This window comes from Osmerus mordax, chromosome 10 (assembly GCF_038355195.1).
Source record: "Osmerus mordax isolate fOsmMor3 chromosome 10, fOsmMor3.pri, whole genome shotgun sequence".
NCBI classification, from domain to species: Eukaryota; Metazoa; Chordata; class Actinopteri; order Osmeriformes; family Osmeridae; genus Osmerus; species Osmerus mordax.
Genome location: NC_090059.1, coordinates 856567 through 882671, shown reverse-complemented (window position 1 = coordinate 882671; position 26105 = coordinate 856567). Strand labels below are relative to the sequence as shown.

General features: G+C 42.5%; 1 protein-coding gene across 1 annotated transcript in view; it reads right to left on the bottom strand.

Annotated features, from left to right (window-relative positions):
* The window catches only part of LOC136950321 (uncharacterized), a 156738-nt gene that overhangs the window by 117456 nt on the left and 13177 nt on the right, over positions 1-26105 (bottom strand). The gene's annotated exons all lie outside the window — the stretch shown is intronic.

Below are 26105 nucleotides of genomic sequence, written 5' to 3'. Positions count from 1 at the left end.
CCTTGTCTTTCTGCCAGTGCCTCCATGTGTGCTCCTTCTGCGGCGGGACCCGCTCTCGCTCCTCCTGCTCCCTTGACCCCATGGACCTACAGGCCTTGTGGCCGCCTTCGAGGCCCTTCCCATTTGCCCCGCCTACTGTTTTTTTTGGGGGGTTCACCGGCAGGACTCGTACTGCTTGCAGTCCGCCTAGCATTGGTCATATAACATACCAAATAGCCAAGATCACAAACGTGAGGTCGGTGATTCAATAAACTGGTGATGAGTGGATGACAGTGGGTTTTTTACGGTGGCCCTGAAGTGCAAATCACACCCACTAACATGAGTGCATCCCCCAAATGAAAACACTCCCCCCAAATAGGATGACTTGCTCACCTCCCCGCAATACAAAGACACGCTCCCCCAAATGGGAAACGACATTACATTAACTCAAAAACACATTACATTAACTCAAAACGGAAAGGGTAGGTACAACACTTCGTCGCTGAATGGATGCAGTAGGCTAACTAACAAGAAATTGATCGACAGAAGTACAAAATGCAATAGCCTGACAGAGTTACGTGCACCAGGACATTTGTTTGGCTATCGAAGCATGTAGCAAATAGTAGGCTACTTATGCAAAAGTAGGCTATATATTGCGTGTTAAACATAAAAATCGATAACCAAACAATTATCCTGGTCCCCGTAACTCTGTCATTGTGGCATTTCGTTCTTCTGTTGTGGACTATTCGTTTTTTCTTCTGAAGAGTCCTGCTTCCTTCAACTGTGTTTTTAGCGTGCGCATAGGCTACTTATTTTAATGTTGTGAAACGTTAACAGCATATCTAAGATTATTTCATAGGAATGTCCCTGATTAAAATAAAGAGTAGTGCAAGTCATGACTGAATTGTTAACACAAATGTTTCTTCTTTTCTTCCAACCAAAACGATCAACTTCATGGTAATGACAGTTACGTGGATGACTTGATGATGTGGAATTTGAAAAAATAGTTTTGAGAATTTCAGTTAGTATCTGAGGAATGCACCAAAGTGACTGATAAAAACTGTAAACAAATTGTACGTATTTTGGCACAAGTGCAAAAGAGTAAGTATAATTGTACACAATAACTACATTTAACTACAACAGTTATCAACATTTGTCAGACCTACATATTTCATAAATATCAATGACATGGAATGTTTGTTACCTGCCAGGTGACATTGTAATGAAATAGGAATCACAATGTTACCAATCAACCATTGTATGTATGCCATTTTATGGCAATTTTCTGGTCAAAATATATGACTTTTACGGAGCCCCTAAAGGGACATGGAAAAAAAAATCTGGTGCGCACGAGAAACGTTCTCGTTCGCACAAGATACTTTCTCGTGCGCACGAGAAACTTTCTGGTGAGCACGAGAAAGTTTGTGGTGCGCACAAGATACTTTCTTTGCATTAGATCTGCTGTTTTCATGCGGAATGACTTATGAGGACATTAAAAGTTTGCTTGCAAGTCGTCACCACTATATTATCTAGAAAGACATTAAAAACGAATTTTGAAGTTGTGTTGTCTGTTTTGGCGCAAGGGATACACCAGTCTTGACCAGGGGTCTCATTTATAAACATGGCTGTCTCAACATCACATTGTCCACTATGGGTGCAGGAGAAGGAGATGCCCTGACTGCATGGAATACAGGATAACATCATATATCCTACCTTTAGATAACTGCAGAACACAAGGTATAACTAAATGTATTTCTTTAATAATGTGCATATATCATCATATGTCAGAAACTGGAAATACAGTTATAAGCTTCGGCGCAATCGCTACACTCTACGTCCTCGTTATCAGTCCAAACTTGAATACTGTTCATAACAGAATGCTTTTGTTTTCAAATTGTATCTCGACTCGGTATCACTGGCACAGTTGATGGCAGCAGCAATATGTTGCAACTCGCACAGTTTTTATTGGTGATCCACCGGCCACCAAATAATGTGGTTTTTGAGCCTCCACCTCGCCTACAAGTAACAGTGTCTGAGAAGATACTTTCTCGTGCGCACCAGAAACTTTCTCATGCTCACCAGAAAGTTTTTTTTTTTTTACATGTCCCTTTAGGGGCTCCGTAGGACTTTACATCAGACATTTGTAAAAATTAACATGCAAATGTGAATTTTCTGTTTACATGTAACACATTGTTATAAAAACAAATGTAATGTAAACATACAAAATACATTTTTCTGTGTACTACAATATTGTATTCACTTTTCCCAGTAAACTGGTACCTGTTGAAATCGGTATCTAAAAAGCTCACTGTGATACACAATTACACAATATCATTCAGCTATACAAAACTGAAATTCTTGTATTGTACAATACGCAGTCAGTGTGAACAAAAAAGTAGAACAAAAATAAAATGTGTAAACATTTTACCAGGGTTGACTGCCATGGTGAAAAAGCATCTAAGCATTTTGGCCAGTAAGGCTCACATGAAAACAAAATAACTTTCATTTTGGTGGTATTGGCCAAGTTACTGACACAATAACTAGGTTTTGAAGCATTAATTAAAGGTTTGGGGTTAGTTACTACCTTATGCAGACATGCAATAGAATTGTGATGTCCCATAAAACAGTTGCGACAATTGCACCTACAGTTTAGAGAATGTGAACTGTTTTTTTTAAATTACCCAAAGTGATTGAGAAAAACTGAAATTGATTGTGTGGATGGGGTTAAGGTTGATTCCAGGAAGATGAGCAGCTACTAAGGGGAAAGCTAATGGGAATCCAAATGGAAAATATTTTTTTTCTGCCATTGCACATTATACAATAAAATAAAGAAATAAGTCATATTGCTTATTTTACACAGTCACGTTTATTTCAAATCATGTTTTTGTTGACATTTCCACAGGATGATTCATGTCCATCTAACATTGTTTTATTGTGTGGATTATTTTATTGTTCTTCCAACAGAACTGTATGAACTGTAACTCAAAGAAAATGGCATTAATATTTTTGTGTATGAAACAAAAGGCAGGGGAGAATGTCATAAAGGAAGAAAGTAATGTTCCTGTTCTGTGGCCATGGTAAAGTCCAAAGTATCTGCTAACATTTACCAATGCAACCACACCCCCAGTTGGAGGTATTTTAATGATTATTACTGTTATAACCTGAACACGTTGTTCACTTGACCCAGCCCTGTAGGTTTGGTTTTAGTGTTATCTTAAGTTTTTCCTTTTCAATTATCTAATTTTAGACAAAACCTAATTTCAGACAGATTTCATGAGTTTAAACTAACAGTTGTGTGACTATTGAATATTATTACAAACATATTGTTTGCTGAATAATATAATAGCTTCAAACAGGTAAAATTTCAAACAAGTATTCACACTACATACTGTGTAATGATCCAAACTGTTCTAGACCATTTGTTCTGTTTCTGGGACTATCTTATCAGAGGGTGTTCAGGTGACTTATCAAAGTCTTGGAATTTAAGATGTAAATGCAATTCTATCATTTACAAAAAAATGCCCCAGGCATGTAATACATGGAAGACTAAGTCAGATAAAAAGACACTGACAAAAAGCCACTGCATACAGTTTTCATTTGTAAAATAATAATAAGATATCAAAGTGTTTCCTATTCACCTATACAATTGGTGTAAAATAGCTTTACACATATCAAAACTGTATATTTTTTACCATAATATTAACAATATTATGTCACAACTCCTCTTTCTTTACCAGGGCTCTCAAGTTTATTCAAAATGTTTGGCGTGAAATTACAACCTGTCAATATACAGTATCTATATAGCGGGACAAGTTAACTCTTACTTCTCAGCGTGAGAAATACAAGGTGTTGCATGAGAGCATGAGAAATGGTTGAAATGCGTGAGTCTTACAGTGAATACGTGAGGCTTGAGAGACCTGCTTTACCTAGTGTTACTTTGCAACTGATGAAGTGTTTTGTCCGTCTCTTCATAAACGGAGTGACTAAGTTCAGTTGAGTTCTGGATTTTAATACATATTTATCAATCTGCAGAGTGGGAGAGAAAACCAGACCTCTGACAATAAATGACAACACAACACCAGGATTAGGTCTCAATCATGTTTCTCCCCGCTCTGAAAGCCGGAGGACCATCTTTTATAGGGCACAAGAATGTAAACATAGATTGTGACAGTCAGGCAGTAATGACGTTTCAACAGTCTCAGAGAAAGAGATTCACTGCTCCCAACACATGACAACTCTCAGACTAGAGAGTTCATAGTTGGAGCTCTCCTTGTAGTCATGACAAGGAACGTTTAGCCAGTACTTTCTCCTGACCCCGAACATCTATTAACCCTGACACATAGACACAATATACTCTTATTAATAGCAAGCTTACATGAGAACGTACTAACTAGTATCCAATGACTAGTTCTATTGATTAGTGAATAATGTAAGCACACAGGAAATCCCAATTTCTTCCACACAGCTATGACCCAAGTTGTGAGTTCAGTTGGGGAAACTATTTGTCTCTAACTGTAAGTGACATGATGAAACAAACTATGACAGGCATTAAATTAAGTAAATGACTGAGCAAGAAGTAAAGACATCATAATCTGGCAACCCACAAGAATGTTTCTTTTCTCTCGGCTGAAGCTTGGCATAACATCCAAATAGACATACATTTGTACTGTTTTATTCAGTGTGTTAAATAAAATACTTATCTGTGTAATCTCAACATGTCTGTCTTTATTGTCTCTTCACACTAGTGATGCCTCAGGAAAGCTGGCAGGATTCTAAGAGACTGTTACCACTCGTCCTTCAGTCTTTTTACCACGTCGGTACTGGCGTTACCGAAGCATTCGGTCTTGTACACGCAGACTGGACAACAGTTTATTTCCAAGGGCCATCAGGCTTCTGAATGGACATTGATAGGGGTGTAACAATATATTGTGGAACAATATATCGCAATACAATTTTTTAACAATATGTATCGTAGGGTTATGGCAATATTTTTACAATACGACGTCCGTTTGATCCTATTGGTTGAGCTACCAGCACGCGACCTACTCTGCACCTGCGTCATATGTGCATTCATTGCATTCACAGAAATCGCTTGAACACAGTTCAATTGTATGTACAACAAAGAAAATTAGTGAATTTCGGTATAATTTAAAATGTTCAAAATATCGTGATACGTATTGTATTGTACACCCAGTATCGTGATACGTATTAAAGAATGTATAATACATTCCATCCATCCATCATCTTCCGCTTGTCCGGGGGTCGGGTCGCAGGGGCAGCAACCTAAGCAGGGAGGCCCAGACTTTCCTCTCCCCGGCCACTTCCACCAGCTCTTCCTGGGGGACCCCGAGGCGTTCCCAGGCCAGCCGAGAGACATAGTCCCTCCAGCGTGTCCTGGGTCTTCCCCGGGGCCTCTTCCCAGTGGGACGTGCCCAGGACACCTCACCAGGGAGGCGTCCAGGAGGCATCCTCATCAGATGCCCGAGCCACCTCAACTGGCCCCTCTCGACGCGGAGGAGCAGCGGTTCTACTCTGAGCCCCTACCGGATGACCGAGCTTCTCACCCTATCTCTAAGGGAGAGCCCGGACACCCTGCGGAGAAAACTCATTTCGGCTGCTTGTATTTGCGATCTCGTTCTTTAGGTCACTACCCACAGTTCGTGACCATAGGTGAGGGTAGGAACGTAGATCGACTGGTAAATAGAGAGCTTCACCTTTCGACTCAGCTCCTTCTTCACCACGACGGACCGATGCAGAGCCCGCATCACTGCAGACGCCGCACCGATCCGCCTGTCGATCTCGCGTGCCATCCTTCCCTCACTCGTGAACAAGACCCCGAGATACTTGAACTCCTCCACTTGGGACAAGATCTCCTCCCCGACCCGGAGATTGCACTCCACCTTTTTCCGGTCGATAACCATGGCCTCAGATTTGGAGGTGCTGATTCCCATCCCAGCCGCTTCGCATTCGATTGCGAACCGCTCCAGTGAGAGCTGGAGGTCACGGCCCGATGAAGCCAACAGGACCACATCATCCGCAAAAAGCAGCGACCCGATCCTGAGGTCACCAAACCGGACCCCCTCAACGCCCTGGCTGCGCCTAGAAATTCTGTCCATATAAGTTATGAACAGAATCGGTGACAAAGGGCAGCCCTGGCGGAGTCCAACCCTCACCGGGAACAAGTTGGACTTACTACCGGCAATGCGGACCAAACTCTGGCACCGGTCGTACAGGGACCGAACAGCCCCGATCAGGGAGTCCGGTACCCCGTACTCCCGGAGCACCCCCCACATGAGCCCCCGAGGGACACGGTCAAACGCCTTTTCCAAATCCACAAAACATGTGTAGACTGGTTGGGCGAACTCCCATGCACCCTCCAGAACCCTGCCGAGGGTATAGAGCTGGTCCACAGTTCCACGGCGAGGACGAAAACCACATTGCTCCTCCTGAATCTGAGGTTCGACAATCCGACGGACCCTCCTCTCCAGCACCCCTGAATAGACTTTCCCAGGGAGGCTGAGGAGTGTGATCCCCCTAAAGTTGGAGCACACCCTCCGTCCCCCTTTTTAAAGAGGGGAACCACCACCCCGGTCTGCCAGTCCAGAGGCACAGTCCTCGATGTCCACGCGATGTTGCAGAGTCGTGTCAACCAAGACAGACCTACAACATCCAGAGCCTTAAGGAACTCCGGGCGGACCTCATCCACCCCAGTTCTAGGTGCAACACCATTGGCAGAAGCAGAAGAGGTACTGTTCACGGATGGGTGTTGTTACAGACATCCGGAGGAAGGGTTAAAAGCTGCATGGGCAGTAGTCAGACAGACAAGTGAAGGGTTTGAAGAAGTCGAATCAGGACGAGTGGTAGGAAAGGAGTCAGCACAGCTGGCTGAACTAACAGCCATGATTAAGGCTCTCGAAGGAGCCGAGGGCAAAACTGTAAATATCTTCTCCGACTCAGCATATGTAGTGGGCGCACTCCATGTGGAACTGAGTCAGTGGCTGCGGGCGGGGTTCTTGACAACCACGGGTACACCCATTAGACATGAAAAACAAATGAGACAATTGGCCAAAGCCGTCCTAAAACCAGCTCAAGTCGCAGTAATGAAATGTAAAGGACATGACGGGTCTAAAACTAAGGTGGCCCTGGGGAATGAAGCAGCAGACGAAGCGGCCAAGAAAGCTGCTGGTTATCTCCCTATGTATATAATGGTTTCACAGGAGATGAAACCGGATTTGATGACACAGGTAATCGAGGCTCAAGAGGCCGCCTCCCCACAGGAAAAAGAGGTGTGGAGACAAACAGGAGCACAAAAAGCTCCCTGTTCGGTGACAGGGGCGGTGGAAGGTCAGACCCTTCTATGCAGGGGCCCGGACGGGCTCCCAGCTCTGCCGGCAGGTATGCGACAGGGCATATTTAAACAGACTCATGGGTTAGAACACGCAGGATATAAAGAGATGATGGTGCGTCTTACACATTGGTGGGACCCTCATCTACCAGCCATGGTGGCTAACTATGTGGCTGAATGTCGGGTGTGTCAGGAGTATAATGTAAGACAAACTCTGAAACCACATCAAGGAATGTTTCCACTACCAAAAACCCCAGGTCAGGAAATAGTCATTGATTACACCGACATGATAAACACTGTACGTGGTCATCGCTACCTTCTCGTAGCGGTGGATGGGTACACAGGATGGCCTGAGGCTGTCCCCACAAAACATGAGGACGCAAAATCTGTATGTAAATTTTTGACTAACACTTATATTCCGTTCCATGGGTTCCCTAAACACATCAGATCAGACAATGGGTCACACTTCAAAATCAAACATCTCCAATTGGTAGAACTAAGTCTGCACGCGTTTGGGACAGTGTATCACCCCCAGTCACAGGGAAAGGTTGAACGCATGAATCGAAATCTGAAATGCAAGTTGGCCAAAATCTGTGCAACAACTAACATGAATTGGGTAGATGCTCTCCCTATTGCCCTAGCAGGCATCAGGAGTTCAGTGAACACCTCTACAGGATTCACCCCATATGAACTTCTGACAGGGCGACAGTTTCCGGGACCGGTAGCTGGGCTGGACCTACTGGAGGCGGAGGGTGAGTTGGCGCATCAACCATACTATGATCAGCTGTCTGCTCTGGTATCATCCTTCTCCAAACAGGTACAGGAGAAACGGGGGACAGCACAGGATCCAGTCAAGGCCTTCACTGCTGACTGGGTGTGGGTGAAAGCCATTAAGAGAAAGTGGACAGAACCTCGGTGGACAGGACCATTCAAGGTCATCGAGAGAACCTCGCACGCCCTAAGGGTGCTGGGGAAAGGGAGTACGTGGTACCACTGGAGCATGTGTTCTGCTGCTCCAGAACCCAGTCGTACGTTGCAGGAGTTGGTGGAGAAGGGCCAAGAGGGCCAGTGAACCGTTTGCTATTGCTACGAATGTGAGAGTCCGGAAAAGAGGGTTACGACTAGGTCAAGAGTGATACTGCTTGACCACACTAGAATTGTACTGGACTAAGACAGTTTTCGCTATTTTACTTAAGAGTGTGTTTTATCAATATCAACATGAAGTGTGTTACAGGGTTAGCCTGGCTGGGATTGCTTAGCTTAGTCATAGGCTTGCAAGTGTATTATTTTTTGTATTTACCACAACAGTTGGAGAGACAGGCCAGACAGAACAATCCACCGGAGGTATGCATAACCGCCTATCAGGGCATCGAATTAAACTACACCAGGGGGAGTGCCACCACGTTCACCTTTGACCTCTGTCGAGTCATCAAGTGCAACGGTCAGAACAGTTTATGGAGGGGATAGGACCTTTACCTATGCTCACAACCATATGTCCATACCCGTTGCGCCCAGGGGCGACTCATCTATGAGCGGTGGTGCCCGGCATGGGCTTTTGTGGTCAAATATACGGGTCCCCACTGGACCCCGGATGCGGACAAATATTGGGAAAACGTCACATTCAGTCGCTTGGCGGGAGGGGGCATGACAGAGTCCAACCCAGTGCAGTTAACTCTTAAACATCTACCTAAAGGCCCATAAGGCTTAGGGGGCACGAGTAAGGGGAAGGACACTGTGTACTTAATCTTAGGGGTAGAACAACCTGGGGGGGACACCATGGGCATGATTAAAATTAATATACTCGATCCCGTTACGCGACCGAACAACTCCACTACTAAACCAATTTTAATACATCAAATGACGGGTATCCACTCCGTCGACTACTCCCAACTTAGTACCTCGGACGTTATCATGTTGGCTACCGGAGGAGTGGGGCAGAACCTGTGGCTGGGGTGGTTGACAGCAACGGCGAAAGAAAACCACATGGCTGACTGTGTGGCTTGTTCAGTGGGGCGCCCCACCTTATACAGTGAACCGGTACCCCTCTTACCACAAACAGACAAACCAGGGGTTAGATCCGGGCTCTTCAATTAGTTTGGAGCTGGGGCCGGTTCTTGAAACTGAAGCAAAGTCAGGGGCCGGAGGATATGAGTAATCACGGTAACAAATAAAGAAATTACAACAACATACTGAAGGAGTCAATATATTCTATTTTGTAAGTGCATATAACAACATATGCCCAACAGGCCTTATAGGCCCAAGGATTCAAATCAAACCAGGTGAGCAATAACCAAGCCATATTAACAGACAATTGGAGAAAATGCAATTAACTAACAAAAATGGAAGACTAAGGGCGGTGGGGGCCCCTGGGCTTGGGTCATTTTCGGGCCCTACCAACTATACATGACTTAAATAGAACAAAATGATACATTACATTTAGTCATTTGGCAGACGCTCTTATCCAGAGCGACTTACAGTAAGTACAGGGACATTCCCCCGAGGCAAAGTAGGGTGAAGTGCCTTGCCCAAGGACACAACGTCATTTGACACGGCCGGGAATCGAACTGGCAACCTTTAGATTACTAGCCCGATTTCCTAACCGCTCAGCCACCTGACTCCCTGACACCTGATACATACACAAGCTATATGTATTTAGAGCTGCACGATTCTGGATAAATTGAGAATAAAATAGAGATCACGATTCTGAACAAACAACTAAACAAAATAACATAATTTATGTTAATTGATTAACTCTATTTAAAATGTTTAATTAATCTGAATTACAAAAAGAAAAAACTTGGTTTGAATACATGATTCAACTACTCAAATACTTCACTTGTTTCATGGATGAATCACCATTTTTGAACGAATCTCCTGAATTAACGATTCAATGACTAAATGTTCCCCAATGACAAAACATTTTTTTAAGTTATTATACCATGGTCTGGGTGAATACTCGATTCTGATTGGCTGCAGCCAATCAGCCAAGTAGTTCCAGCAAAACTGTTCACCGTTCTAACTTATTGAGCTGGCTACATTGTATGAATTGTATGAGCAAAAAACATCTTTCCTTGGTATGAGCCTGTACAAAGTGTCTGAAATAAGTAACAATAACATCAGGGACGCAGTCACGCAGTCAAAACCTCCGTTTACAATTTTGAGAAACTTTACCAAGCTAACATTTAATTACAAAAATGAGTGACTTCAATATTTCTTTTAACCTATTTGGAAAATGTTACTTCTCTGAATTTACTGTGTCAGTCAGTGTCACGTAACCGCTCATCTCACATCCCATTCGATTCACCTCGCTAGTCAATCTAGCTCTACTTCAGACTGCGGCCAACACATAAAAATCTTGATTTGATTTGGGGACAATGACATGGCTAGATTGCTGGCTAGTCTTGTTGTTAAACATACTGTCAAATTATAATGACTGTTTGCAGAATATGTCAACTTTGATGCGATCATCTCACATCCATTTGCTATTCAGCCTAGTAGGCTACTAGCTAGTATATGGCCGATACCTTGTTCGTGAAAACCTTGATATTGATTTGGGGACAATGACATGGCTTGTTAGCTAGCTAGTCTTCTTGTCAAACATATTGTCAAATTATATTTACGGTTTGTCAACCGTACACAATGTTCTTGTCTATGAATCTTGCTAGCATAACTTAGCTTTCTGGCTAATAGCTCAGTCCTCCGCTGCACGTAAACGGGCGGGGCCCCGTAGGCAGCGTAGGAACACCAATTTTGATCTAGCCCAGGATGGCCTTACCTACATAGACTCTATTGGTATTCCCCGGGGGGTTCCCAACGAATATAAATTAGCTGACCAAATCGCCGCAGGTTTAGAAAACGTACCTGTGTTGAGTGCTCTGTTCCCCATCACCCCCAACAAAAATGTAGACCGTATTAATTATGTCAACTAAAATGTCTTGTGACTGGCAAATCTGACTAGGGATGCAGTAGAAGGACTGGCAGAGCAACTCTCTGCAAAACCGTTTGGCACAAGACATGCTATTAGCTGAGAAAGGGGGGGTCTGCGCGATGTTTGGGGAAGCCTGTTGTACATTTATCCCCAATAATACTGCCCCGGAGGGATCGGTGACTAGGGCCTTAGAAGGCTTGCGTACATTATCCAAAGAAATGCACGACAATTCGGGAATTGAGAATCCCCTCAACGATTGGCTAAATAACACTTTTGGCCGCTGGAAGACTCTGATTGTCTCTGTCTTTCTCTCCATATTTGGTATGTTGTGCATGTTTGCTCTGTGTGGGTGTTGTTGTATCCCATGTATCAGGTCCCTGTGCAACCGAATCATTGTTTCGGCTGTGGAGAACCCGACGAAGGGGTTCCAAATGCCGTTGCTGGGGCTGGCTGACCAAGACGAGGAGGCGGTGGTTGGTCCGGGCTATGTTGATTGATCTCTGGTGTTTTCAGAGATCAAAAGAGGGATTAAAGAATGTATAATACATTACAGTACAATTCTAGAACTGTAATCACCAGCTGCATCACGGGCACGGCACTATCTATAATCCCAGTTATTAATTTTTGTGGCATCTTAATCTCCGAATGCATCACAGGCACTGTGCACGAGTGAAAATAACAACAGGAACAATGTTGGTACGACTTTATGAAGGATGCATGTCTTAAAGTTATGTATTGTGCTTATTAAAGTTATATTTTATGAAACTTAGAAGTGTGCTCAGGCTTAAACATGGTGTCTCACACAGTGTGGGAAGCAGGCAGTTCTGTGTGTCTTAATCTCTCCATTTCAGAAACAACTCTGAAACCGGGTGGAGATGGCACCCGAGCAGGTGGGATGCGTAGGCAAGAACAACTCCCTGATGCACGAGAGAACAAGCTCAACCCTCTTTTCATCTTTGTGTTTTAATTGCACTGTATAATATATGCTGGGGAGGGAAAGATAGCCAGTTGGACTTCGTGAACCAACCTAAACTCTGTTGCGGGTAGGATAACGTAGACAACCCCAGAGCTCTGTACTTGTGATTTCCAACTGCTGCATTAAAGATGATATTATTGGACCTCTGCGACTCCAGACCACTCGTTCTAGAAAACAGACTTGTGTCATTGAATACCATCACTACATATCGGAATAGACACAAATAATTTAAATCCTTCAGTATTGATAGTCAGGTGGCTTAGCAAAATAATGGGGACACGACGGACAAAAGCACCACATTTTTTTCATCACCATACATTTCAATTTAGAGGGGGTTCCACTTAATCAAGATGGTGGATGGTGGCCATCTTGGATTTCCAAGCTGTTCGCATGTGAAACCTATAAATGTCAAGTCACTTAGAAGGTCAATCTTGGTGTCAATATTTACATTTTCTGGGTCAATGAATGCAGTAAAGATGTTAGGAATATCAGTAAGTGATGTTTTGACAACAGTAGATAATTTTTTTGCATGATATTTATACAATTAGGCAAATTAGTAGACAATTATCTTAGTTACGATGGCCATATTGTCATTTCCTATTAATTTCCCAATTATTTTTGTCAGAAATACAGTGAGTGAACACCTCTCTAACTATAGCTCACACTTTGTTTGCTCCACCTGTCTTCACTTGCAACTTCTGCAGAGTTGACGTTAACGTTAGATTAGAGAATTTTGAAACCACAAAGCGCGCGCCTGACATGGTCCTGCCTGCCATCGCCACCAGATATGCTACGCCAGAACAGCCTGTCTGACAAGACAGGGCCATACTTGAAGATATGATCAGGTGAGAAATTGGACTTTGTGCAGAACTTGATAGTATTAATAATTATTATTATTATTATTATTATTGGTTAATTAAATAATTTGTCATGTCAGAAGCCAATAATAACCAGTCAAAGTACATACGCAAACTATAGGCTAATATTTTATAATTTTTGTATGTTGCAGCGGCTGCCTTCGACTGAAGTCTGGTGCACATGATGGATTGGACATTGTGTATTGTATGCCAAAAGTCTGCTCATGAACCACTCCAATGCCCTTTAAATGCAGATGGATTTGAAAAGAATTCTGAGCCATACAAATCCTTCCTGGACAATGTGAATGAAATCATCCATACCCTCCTTCTCTATCCGACAGAGGGAAACTACGGCTGGGAAAGAAGTCAGATCTGCTAAACGTCCAAACACAGAAGACACAACAGGAACCTCCTGCTACTTTTGATGTCAAAGTATTTGACAGAGCTGCTGTGGTCCACTTCCTGTCCCCTACCAATATCACCACGTTTGACGAATATGCCAGCTGTGTCTTTATTCCCCACATCATGAAACACTTGGGGACCTCTGAAAGAGTTGAAGTTGTCGGGATACTTACCTCCCCAGCAGTATAAAAGAGTCAACCAGGGAGAAGCGAGGCAAAGGGATACGACGGAAGGTGTCTAGTCAGAACAAGCTGCTGGGGAATTGGCCAGATTTCCTGCGTGACCCTAAGAACAAGGAGGAACTCTTCACCTTTCTCTCAGGGAAGATTGAGTCCACTGTGTGGCCAGAGCGGAAGCTAGTCTTCCCCTCTGAAGCTAGTGGTCGGCACAGACACCAGCCACTCCATGCTGCCATGCAACCATGAAGAGGCCGACACCAGGATACTGATCCACCTGCTTGATGCCCTGGAGCATGGCTCTTCTACCTGCTTGGTGCGCACCGTGGATACAGATGTTGTCGTTATCCTCATTGGGTAGTTCCATGCCCTGCTCACCCAGTATCCAGCTGCAAACATCTGGATGCTTTTGGCACTGGCAAGAACTGCCTATCTGCATATAAACACCATCAGCCACGCTCTGGGCAAAGACAAGTCAACCGCTCCTCCAGTCTTCCACTGCTACACAGGCTGTGACACAACCTCAGCATTCTGCGGGAAGGGGAAGAAGTCAGCATGGATTGCTTGGAACTCCTACCCAGAGGTCACCCAGGCCTTCAACTACATAGCAGCAAATCCGCACACTTCTGTGACCATAGATGCCCAACACTTTCAATGTCTGGAGCGCTACACTGTTGTCCTTTATGACAAGACAATGGAACTGACTTGGAATCGGTCAATGATGCAAGAAGAGAGTTGTTCTGCCAGAAGACCAAAGCAATGGAACATATTCCACCAACCCAAGGAGCACTGATACAACACGTGAAACGAGTCACTTACCAGTCTGGGATCTGGTCAACATCTGAAAAAATCAAGCAGCCAATACCCAGCCCTGAAGGATGGGGATGGACACTGGATGGAGACAGCCAGGCCTGGCTTCCTGGGTGGAGCACTTTTGTGAACTGATCAAATGCAGTTGTACAAAAGATTGTACGGCAAGGTGCTCATGCAAAAAAGCACAGTGGAATTGCACGAGTCTTTGCAGTTGCAAATGTGACATCAACTGAATACTCTAGCAAACTTGTAAGAAAGGAGGGTTGTGTAACGAGTGTCTAACTTTAACACCGCTACAGAGAATAATAATTTGATCAATGGGAGATGTATCAGAATATGTGGTTCTTTGGAAAGATGGTACTGTTTGCACTACAGAATGAAACACACAGAACACATTGGCTATATTTCAGAGATAATAGAATTGTTGTTGTTATTATTTTTGATATTTTGTTTCTCTATTACCTCTGTTTTATTTTGTAAATGTATATGTAAAAAACACATAAACAAACAACAATGGCAATTGACTTAATGACAAGAACACTAAAAATAAGAAAATAGTAATTCCCCAAATCAATGAAAGTGTCAAGTAATTGTTCTCGATTCCCTTACGTTTTATCTATTCATTCTTATTAGTTTGGGTTTTTTTCTGCTTTTAAAATACCTATGGGGTTATCACTATATTATACTAATTTGATTTTGGGACTCTTATTCTGGAAAACGGGCTTTACTTTTTGGATACTGTTTTACTCTAATTTAAATGAGGGGATTATTGATTTGATTTAAAGTACAAGTATAAAAAACAACAAATATATCAATACACAAATCAAGTAATGGAACAACCAAATGTAGAAACCCTCAATCTAACCTCATCAATGAATGCTACAGCATGTACAAAACAGTGAGGCAGCGTGAACTCACGCGCACCTACAAGCGATTTAAAGTACAACAGTCTTTCAAAACAAAAGTGATCAGTCCAGGTCCAAGTGTCTGGCAAATCGCTCCAGGGTAGAAAAAAATATATAAATCAATCAAATAAAATCAGGTCCTTGTCCTACCAGTGGTAGCAAGTTGTTCTCTTTCTGTTCAGTCTCTCACAGCGATCGCTAGCACCTCGATTTGCTAGCACTGTTGATGATGGAGTTGCACTCCAGTACTGTACTCCGGGAAAGAGTACGCCGCAGACGATGATTCACTCAGAACGATGGTTCACTCAGATCGATGGTTTAGTTAGATCTTCCCAAAAACAATTGAAAAAAAAGAGGAGAATACGGCCGAGGTAACTCTACAGTTCTCCACCCAACCGTAGTGTAGCAGACGGGACCTCTCTTCTCTTCGGTTACAGTTAGCCTAGCCAACCGCAACTAAACCAATGTACAGAAGCGAAAAAAACGAAACTAAATAACAGATCTTCTTTTTCTCATTCACACTTCAACTACACTCTATATCTTCACACACCTACAGGAACTAACTAAGTAAATCAATATTTTCGTTTTTTTTCTTTCTTTCCTTTCAATAACTGCAATCTCTAGTCTAGCTGTATATCTCTCCTCTCTTCTAGTTCAGTAGTCTTCCCCTTTTTCGCGCGAGAGCCCCAACTTTCCCGCCTTTAAGCCCAAAAAATAAATTCACCCACAGCAATACTTCATCACAACATAAAATAATCTCTGTACACAGAGCCACAGTATGAAACTGGGACCCAACCACACCAGCATCACTTTTCTTAATCAACAAATAAATAATAGCTCTTGTATATTACTTTTGTGAATATAATAGTTATTTATTTGTTACTCTTTATAAAGAATTTTATTTTACATTTAATTAATTTGTGCCCTGTAACCCTGGGTTACAGTTGCTTTTGGGAGGGGGGAAGGTAAATGAAAATCCAGGGGGGGGGCTGACGTACTGGTTCCGCTTCTCTCTCTCCCCCGCATGCTCTTGGACAAAGTGTCCAAGAGTGTGACAAATGGAACTAGAGAGGGTACAATTTCTGGGGAAATTGTAGAGTGTGCTTGCTTGCGTCGGTTGCACAGGGGTCTGTATATTTTATAAAAAAATGCATAGGGCCTACTTATTATTTATAAAGATTACATAGATTTAAAAGCATCTTTTTTTTTGCTGCTCATTTACAACTCAAAATACGAGTGAAGTGTAGAATGAAATATGATGTCTTCTCATTTCCCCTGCAAGAGGCAGCCTCATAGCTGAATCAAAACGAATACATTTGGCAGACCGGTGTAAAAATGGACCTAATCTCTATGACTTAAACGTCCTTTTAAGTTTTCCCTTCTCGTGATATTTTCAGGCATTTAGCCTGCATTCATTCATTAATAAAGAACCCCCTTTGAAGATTATTCTACGACGTTACCGGCAGAAGATAGAATCGCGATTCAAACAGTACTGCTAACTGAAAATATGCCCCCAAAAACGTAAATAAGCTTGACATTTATTTAGTGGAAAATCGCTCATTCATAAAAAGCTCACTGGTAGCGATCATTGTCAGTAACAACGCAAAATGCGATATAGCCCTGTGTGGAGAAGCTGCCCCGGTAAATTCTACTACTACAGTACTAGACTACTGCTGTGTTCGTCTTGGTAGCGGTTGCGTTGGTTGAATTCGATTGAACATTCCGTTGTACGGTTTAGGCTGAAATTAATTATTTTCATGAACAGATTGACAAAGTTTAGGCTGTGGCAATGAAGTTCAGGTTAGTAGTCAGATAGTTTCACCTATTGAAAGACTTTTGATTTAAGTAAGGGGAGTGCCAAACATGTTCTGTCGCCGTTTGACTTCCTAAACAGCTGTGTAGATGTTTGAAACCACAGGTAATGATAATTTCACCAACAAATCGTTTACTTGTAATGTAATGTCATAATAAATCCTACAACGAAAATGTATTTGTGAGGAACGTTTATTTTAATGATTGAAAACAGATGCATCATAGACCACTGTAGTATGTGTTGCCCGGGTAACAGAGGCTAATGTCCTGCTAATGCCTCAGTGAAATAGTAGACTACCGTTTCCGAAAGTAGATGTGGGCCTACTTCCTTAATAATATCAGCTAATATTGTACATTACATTTTACAATTGTGTTTCACATCACAAAGTAAAATAAGTAAATAGTTATCACCCTGGCCTCTTTGCTTGTGGCGTTTCTGCAGCTGCCTTGCAGTAAAGCTATAGTTAGCCTAGCTATCCCCCAAGTTAAAAGATGCGAAACGAATGTTCTGCTACAGGTAGTCACACGTGTTTTCGTGACGTTAGTGACGTAGTGACATTAGTAATGTCAGTGACTGTGGCTAGCAAATTAGCCACCGTTAGCTTCACTTTTCGCCACAAAAACTTAACTTGAGCCTAAACCATGCAACGGAACGTAAATCCCAATAGAAGCAACTAAATCGCTACCAAGACGAAACTGTTGACACCTAGGTTGTCTATGTAGGCCAAATATTTGAGTTTTAGGGGGGCAAAAAAAATTAAATAATAATTATAATAATACATATGTGAGAGAACAAAGGTTGTGCCCTTGCCGAAGGCAAAGCACACCCAATAAATATCACGTCTCAGCAACGGTTGTCCACGAGTCACATTTATTACACAACGTAGAAATTATACCGGTTACACAAGCTAGGTAACCATATACAGTAAAGCAACAAAATGATATAGCGTTAGTTAACTTACTTGTCCGAGGTTTGTAGCTGGACCAAGGAGAGTTAGTACTGATTAAGAATTTAATTTCAACAAGGCCAGCTTTGTATTGGCTCAAGTTGAGGAAACAGTCGTGGCTGTAGTGATGGGTCGTTCGTGAACGATCCGGCTCTAAGAGCCGGCTCTTGAAGGTGAACGTCGGGAGCTGGCTCGCATATCTGAAGAGCCGACTCTATTTTTAATAGATTAATACAGCCTATAAAAACTAAATGATTATGAAATAACTAATTTTAATTGTATTTAAAATAATTGACTAATTCAAAGAACAACAAAAAAATGATTGTAGGCTTAAAGGCGCACACGATCATCCTCACATTCTGTTCCTGTCAATCCTGCATGAGGGAGGGCCGAGCCAACTCACAGTCAGAGAGTAGTCAAAACTCGGAGGAGAGCCATGACAAATCAATGCATTTTTTAAGATATGTGGTTACGGTCGAGTATGATTTCATTTAATAATTTAATTCAAATTGTTTTCACACCCATCATAGTCAAATTTATAGTTAAAACATGTATTTTTTAAAGAGCCGTTCGGGAGCCAAAAGAGCCGGCTCTTTTTGGTGAGCTGAGCCATACGAGCCGGCTCACGAAAAAGAGCCGGAATGCCCATCACTACGTGGCTGAAATGTTTGGGTCAGACACCGAGGTGAAATCAGTTCCATATTCGAGATTCAACAGACATTCATATTCGTACCTCAGTTCAGGCTCCGTGTCATATTTAGCGACCGGGGTAAAAGAGTTGACAGTCCGAATGTTTCTTCAATATCTTTGTCAAAATCCACCGTACAAACTTCAAACTTGTTGCACATTCTTCTACTACTGACTGACCAATTTGTACAACCTTTGGTTTGGTGATAATGTTGATTATTGATTAACCCATAGCCGATAAATCAATAAAAACACCAATATTTCAGTATTTCCTCAATAACTTTGTCAAAAATGAACATAGAAACTTCAGACCAGTTTCACATTATTGTACTCCTAGCTTACCAAGTTTTTCCAAGCTTTGGTTTGGTGATAAGAGTTGATTATTGATTAATCCATAGCCAATAAATCAACAAAAACACCAATATTTCAGTATTTCTTCAATAACTTTGTCAAAATTGAACATCTACTACTAGAAAACCAAGTTATCCTACCTTTGGTTTGGTGATGAAGTTGTCAAAAATGGATATAGAAACTTTGTTAATATTTTATTTTTTTCCTTTATTTAGCAAACATTTCAACAAAGTGCCCTTCAAGACTTTAACAGATCCAATATGGAATAGCAAACATAATGAACAAAAACATTTATTTAGTGAACGTGCCAACTAAATTCTGTTCTAGAATCTTCTCTTGCTTTCTTTCTCTTCTGTCTCCCATCTAGTCGAGTTATAGGCCCTCTGAGCAGGCCCCAGCACATACTGCCTCTCCTCTGCAATCACACACCTGATCAGTATCAGGTAATCTTCAGCCGCCTTACTTTAGAAAAGACCTGACATCCAGTGCCCTCCCAGATAGTTAAGTCATATTTATATGTTCTGTAACCTGCCTGTTTGCTTGCCTGTCGTCCTTACCTTTCTCTTCCACCCCACATGCCCACCTTTGACAGGCAGATAAATTACTCTGGAACTTACAACCCATGAAATTAAAGCTTGCCTCAGCCAGTTAACTTCGATCAGCCAATCACTAGCAAGCTTCAATCCCAGATCGGAGACAGAGCCCCACCACTACCAGCCACCCCTGTCCCATCTCATTCTTTCCTTATTGTTATCTAATGAATCTTTTGAGACTAACCAACTGTCTCCAATCTGCTTTTGGGTTCCTAGTTCATACCAGAATTGTTATATTTAGTACAACATACAACTTACACTTGTCACCTTTTCAATTGCAGAGACAGCATTTCCACTCTGGAGATTGTTTAGCATCAGTGAAGTCCCTTTTTGTCATACCAAGACAATCACAATGAAACCACCTCATGCATACTGAACATGATATCTGCAGATTTAAAATAAAAGCAAGACGGTGACATGACCTATAATGGAAACATAACTCTATAACCCCTTACTAATTATTGTTTGAATTACAATGTTTAATCATCGTAGGAGCTTTAAGAATGTCAAAGTTCACCATTTCAATTAAGAAATTGTCTGCATACTAATAAATACTAACCCATTTTGTCACAGGGCCAGTTCCTGTGAGCGAAGGACACCCACACAAAGAACAATTATGTTCTCTCTGGAAAACTGTAAGAAAGAAAATATTATATATAGTGTTATCACTAATATTATTGCAGGGGTCAGATAATTTAATGCACCTTAATAATAGATTCTTATTTGTAAATTACCTGATTTTTCCAAAAGTTTTTCAGAAAACTCTTTTCTTTTCAGTGCCATCGCCTTTTTTGATGTGTCTATTGTAATTTGTAATGGCAAGGTTGGGAAGCTGGTAATCATCTGTCTTCCCATCTTTATATTCATATAAAAAATGAGGCCATTCGATAAACAAAAAATAACAAACAATGTTAATAAAGGTAAACAAGCCATTTTGGTCCAGAGATGTTTTTGTGTGTGCTATAATTGATATTTGCTTACCTCCATGACAATGACACCACAGCTACATCCATCTTGTTGTAGGGAGTGAGGGATTGTTGCTCCCTTCCACTTGATGCCGACCCAGTCAGCCTTGCCATGTTTGTTAAGGCGCATTTTAAAGTACTCCCTGTAGAGTCTAAATATTTCATTACTTTTTTTTTATCCAAGCATAATTCACTTGTGGTTATGAATGTTATGGTTTTGTTTTATATCTTGGGCCTAATTTATGTTTATGTTCTGATGGTCCTAGATACTGACCCTATCCAAGTCATGTAATTATTATAATCGTATGGTGGCTACTAAAGTGTAATTATTTGCTTTTGATATTATATATTTAAGTATAAGCAATACATTCAAATTGTGAATCTACCTCAGTCTGTCGGCAGCGATTTCGGACTCTTTTTGCTCGTCTCCCCCTGCTGGATCGACGAGGAACACATTTCCAGATGCAGGTTGGAAGAACTAAAAAGAAAAATGTCTGGTTCACTAGATCTTGCATATAAGATTATAGTGCAACAATTTAGATGTATGTATTATAAAACAAGCTTACCAAGAACCTCCAGTGCTGGTTGTTCACATTGACAAAAGATATGACTGCATCGTAGTCTGTAAAAGTCACCTGAATGAAGAGAGATGTGAACATTGGCAAACATGTGACATGTTCAAGTAGGCCTACAAGAAATCTACAGAGAAATTCAAGAGTTCTAGTTGGTTTAATGCATGTTAATTGGAATGTATGAAGTTGTAATTATTGCGTTTTAATTGGGGACACAGAAGGATGTTAGATTTTTTTTTTTTTTTTTACAATTTGTAACCAATATGTAAGTGGATCTTATTGATTCTCAGAGGAAAAGACTGTGAAAGGAAAACAGTACCTTTTTGAAGCCATGAGAAGTTATTTGGTCACGAGTGCCATTGACAACTACACCTCCACTAAAATGATTGAGCAGGAATATTTTTTTCCCCATGCCAGACTCTTTTAACACCACCTGCAGGTATGCTTCAATAGCCTGAAAATACACAATTTAAGAGAAATGTCTTAATTAATTAAAGAAGATTCAGACCTTGGTTGAATGTACTGTATGTAAAATAATCAAATGATATGAAATCCCTGCAATCAACACATATATTTCATTGTTTGTTTTTGGTAATTGTTTTTCTAGCCTTTTAAATGTAGGCACTTACTGCCAAATGACTAAAATGTCAATGTAAATGTACATATAATTCTTGTTGAACATATATTATATATCTTGTTGGCATATATTACAACGTAGCAATCAATCATTTACCTCCCCAGCCAGCCAACTGTGTGGCTTCAGAGTCTTAAATTCACTGTGGTGCAGGGTGTAAGACACCTTTGTATCTACAGCTGACTGGATCTTTACCACCACTACACCATTGTCTGGCCTCTTCCAGAGAGACTTTACCTGTAACGCATGGACACTTTGTTGATACACACCATTTCCAGTGTACAGTATGGAGGACTAAATGTGCCAAAATTAAATAAATAAATAAATAAATAAATACTTAAATAAATAGACATCTCTTAAGTGATGTTAATATTTATGTTATTGTTAACATGTGGCCTGTTCTCAGTCACGTTCATTGAAGCAAGCGCATGATCAGGTAGAGGGTCAGAGAAGTGTGTGTGTCTTGGTTGTGCCAGGCTGCCAGCACCGTTCAACAGCTCAATACCAGGCATAAACCTTTACAGGTTACGTTTTAGGGCCATTTAAACATGTTCAGGAAAATACAGTGTTTTATAAAGCATAAAACACTGCAGTTCCATGAGGACAGCTCTATCAAATGGCTTAAGTCACGCCCCTTTGCAAAGGAAAAGAAATGTGCATTTCATTTTAAATGAAAAGGGGCGGGACATAAGCAGTTGCACAGAGCTGTCCTTATTGGACTGCAATGTTTTACTCTTGGAGCACTGTGATTGGACACTGTGATTGATAGCAAACTGTCAGACCTGAGCTGTCAATCAAGTAGTAGACATATTCTGTCTTATTGAAACACAAACAGGCCACATGTTAACAATAACATATCTGGTTAAATCGTTTTCAAAGTGGCCCATTTGTGTTTCTGACCCTCTACCTGATAATGCGCTTTCTTCAATGAAAGTGACTGAGAACAGGCCACATGGTAACAATAACATAAATGTTAACATCACTTAAGAGATGTCTATTTATTTATGTATTTATTTATTTATTTATGTATTTAATTTTGGCACATTTAGGCCTCCATAGTACAGTACATTATTTTGCAAAATCTGCGGCTTTGGGTCAAGTGAACGTGGCCTGTTTGCTTGCCGATATGATTGATGCGGTGGGCAGAGTTGTTGGAGCTCAGACTGTGAACTTACAACGCAGCAGTGATTACAACAGGGATAAGTTTGTGGCTCTGCAAAGGAAGATGGAGGACATGGAGACCTTCCTGAAGGGTGGACGTTAAAATTGAGTTGCGGCTACTCGTCAAAACAACTACCCCAATCTTATCCACTTTCGGCCCCGTAACCAGCACAGGCCTTGGCCAAGGCCGTCGCTGGAAAACAACTCCCCTGGAGAGCGCTGAAGCGAGACTATCTTGCTCCTCCCCCCCCCCCCCACCGATATCTGTGGTTTGGTCTCTGCCCGGGTCATGACCAAGGATGTCTCCTGGCCAACACAATCTGCATAGGGAGAATCGGACTGATTGTGGCCTAGGTCGAGGGCGCCAACCCAGACCTACTCACACATTAACTTTCACCTACTACAGATATCACCACCCCCCCACCCCCATCCAACGCCTTCGCCTGCTTGTTTCCCCAGGGTGGCTGGCGGGTCTGTGTCCAGCGCCTACCATGGCTGCAGGTCCAGATGCTGCTTGTCTACCCCCCCCCCCACCTCCCCGTTGCAAGTCACGTGTTTTTGTAAATGTTCTTGTGCTTATGTGCTGAGGTTTTTGTCTGTTCCCACACTGTACTCCTCTAGGAGCATTGTCTGGGTGTTGCTCTCCTCCTCTCTTCTCATGTTATGCTGTAACTTTCTAGTCTCGTCCTGTCTACCCCCTTGTCATGTAGGTGTATTAGAAACTGCAAGTGGCAGCTCGGATCTAAGATGGATTCGAGAGACCGCAGATAGAGTGCGGCTAGTTTGGTTTGTTAAACGTTTTAGATCAACACTTGTATTATTGTTTTTGTTGATTTTATGTAAAGCACTTTGAGCTGCAATTCTTGTATGAAAAGTGCTATATAAATAAAGTCTTACTTACTTACTTACTTATGATTATCCTGCAGTCCACATAAAATATATATAATAATTTTAACACAATCATGAATCCTGTATCCATTGAGGCTAAAATGTTATACAGAATAAAGTCATCTGCTTATATTCTTAACATTATTTTCCAAGGTAATACAATAAATTGTAAAACAGAATTCCATTACATACATTTCCATTCCATTACAACAACGACAAACCCTGGTTTACAGCTAAACTCAGAAGGTTGAGGTCAGAGAAAGAGGCCGCGTTTAGGAGTGGGGACAAAGACAGTTTCAAGGAGTCGAAGAACAGGTTTAGCAAGGCGGTGAGGGAGGCTAAACGACTGTACTCAGAGAGGCTAAAACACCAATTCTCTGCAAACGACTCTGCTTCTGTCTGGAGAGAGCTCAGGCAAATTACCAACTACAAGCCCAGAGCCCCCCACTCCACTAACGACTCCCGCCTGGCCAACGACCTGAATGAGTTCTACTGCAGATTTGAAAGACAATTGGACAGTCTTGAACTACCCCTTCCCACCCAGGAGGCCTCCCACCTCCCCCCCTCTACAGTGACGACTCTCTCCATTCAGGAGGGTGAAGTTAACAGACTTTTCAAGAGGCAGAACCCCCGCAAAGCAGCTGGGCCGGACTCTGTCTCTCCAGCCACCCTCAAGCACTGCGCTGACCAGCTGTCTCCGGTGTTTACCCACATCTTTAACACCTCCCTTGAGACATGCCATGTGCCAGCCTGTCTCAAGTCCTCCACCATCATCCCTGTGCCCAAAAAGCCAAGGCCAACAGGACATAATGACTACAGACCCGTCGCCCTGACCTCTGTGGTAATGAAGTCTTTCGAGCGCCTGGTGCTGGCACACCTTAAATCCATCACTGACCCTCTACTGGACCCCCTGCAGTTTGCCTACAGAGCCAACAGGTCTGTGGACGATGCAGTTAACATGGCCCTCCACTTCACCCTACAGCACCTGGACTCCCCAGCATCCTATGCCAGGATCCTGTTTGTGGACTTCAGCTCTGCCTTCAACACCATCATCCCCGCCCTGCTTCAGGACAAGCTCTCCCAGCTGAACGTGCCTGATTCCACCTGCAGGTGGATCACAGACTTCCTGTCTGACAGGAAGCAGTGCGTTAAGCTGGGAACACAAGTCTCTGACTCCCGGTCCATCAGCACCGGATCACCTCAGGGCTGCGTCCTTTCTCCTCTGCTCTTCTCCCTGTACACCAACAGTTGCAACTCCAGTCATCCGTCCGTCAAACTCCTGAAGTTTGCGGACGACACCACCCTTATTGGGCTCATCTATGGTGGAGACGAGTCTGATTATAGGTGGGAAGCGGCCAACCTGGTGACCTGGTGCAGCCAGAACAACTTAGAGCTCAATGCTCTTAAGACAGTGGAGATGGTTGTGGACTTCAGGAGGAACACAGCCCCACTCACCCCCATCACCCTGTGTGACTCCCCAGTCAACACTGTGGAGTCCTTCCGCTTCCTGGGCACTATCCTCTCCCAGGACCTCAAGTGGGAACTGAACATCAGCTCCCTCATCAAGAAAGCACAACAGAGGATGTACTTCCTTCGACAGCTGAAGAAGTTCAACCTGCCAAAGACAATGATGGTGCACTTCTACTCAGCCATCATTGAGTCCATCCTCACCTCCTCCATCACCGTCTGGTACGCTGCTGCCACTGCCAAGGACAAGAGCAGACTGCAGCGTATCATCCGTACTGCTGAGAAGGTGATTGGCTGCAATCTGCCTACCCTTGAGGACCTGCACACCTCGAGGACCCTGAGGCGAGCGAGGAAGATTGTGGCCGACTCCTCCCACCCTGGACACTCCCTGTTTCAGTCACTCCCCTCCGGCAGAAGGCTGCGGTCTATCAGGACCAATACCTCACGCCACAAAAACAGTTTCTTCCCTTCCGCTGTTGGCCTCTTCAACAAGGCCAAGGGACCACACTGACTCAAAAGACTTATTGCTTAAAACACTCTGCTTTTGCACTGCACCACAACATGGTATCTTGTACATTTGTATTTTTTGTAATATTTGTATTTTTGTATTTTTATATTGTAATTTACGGCAACTTATATTTATCCCA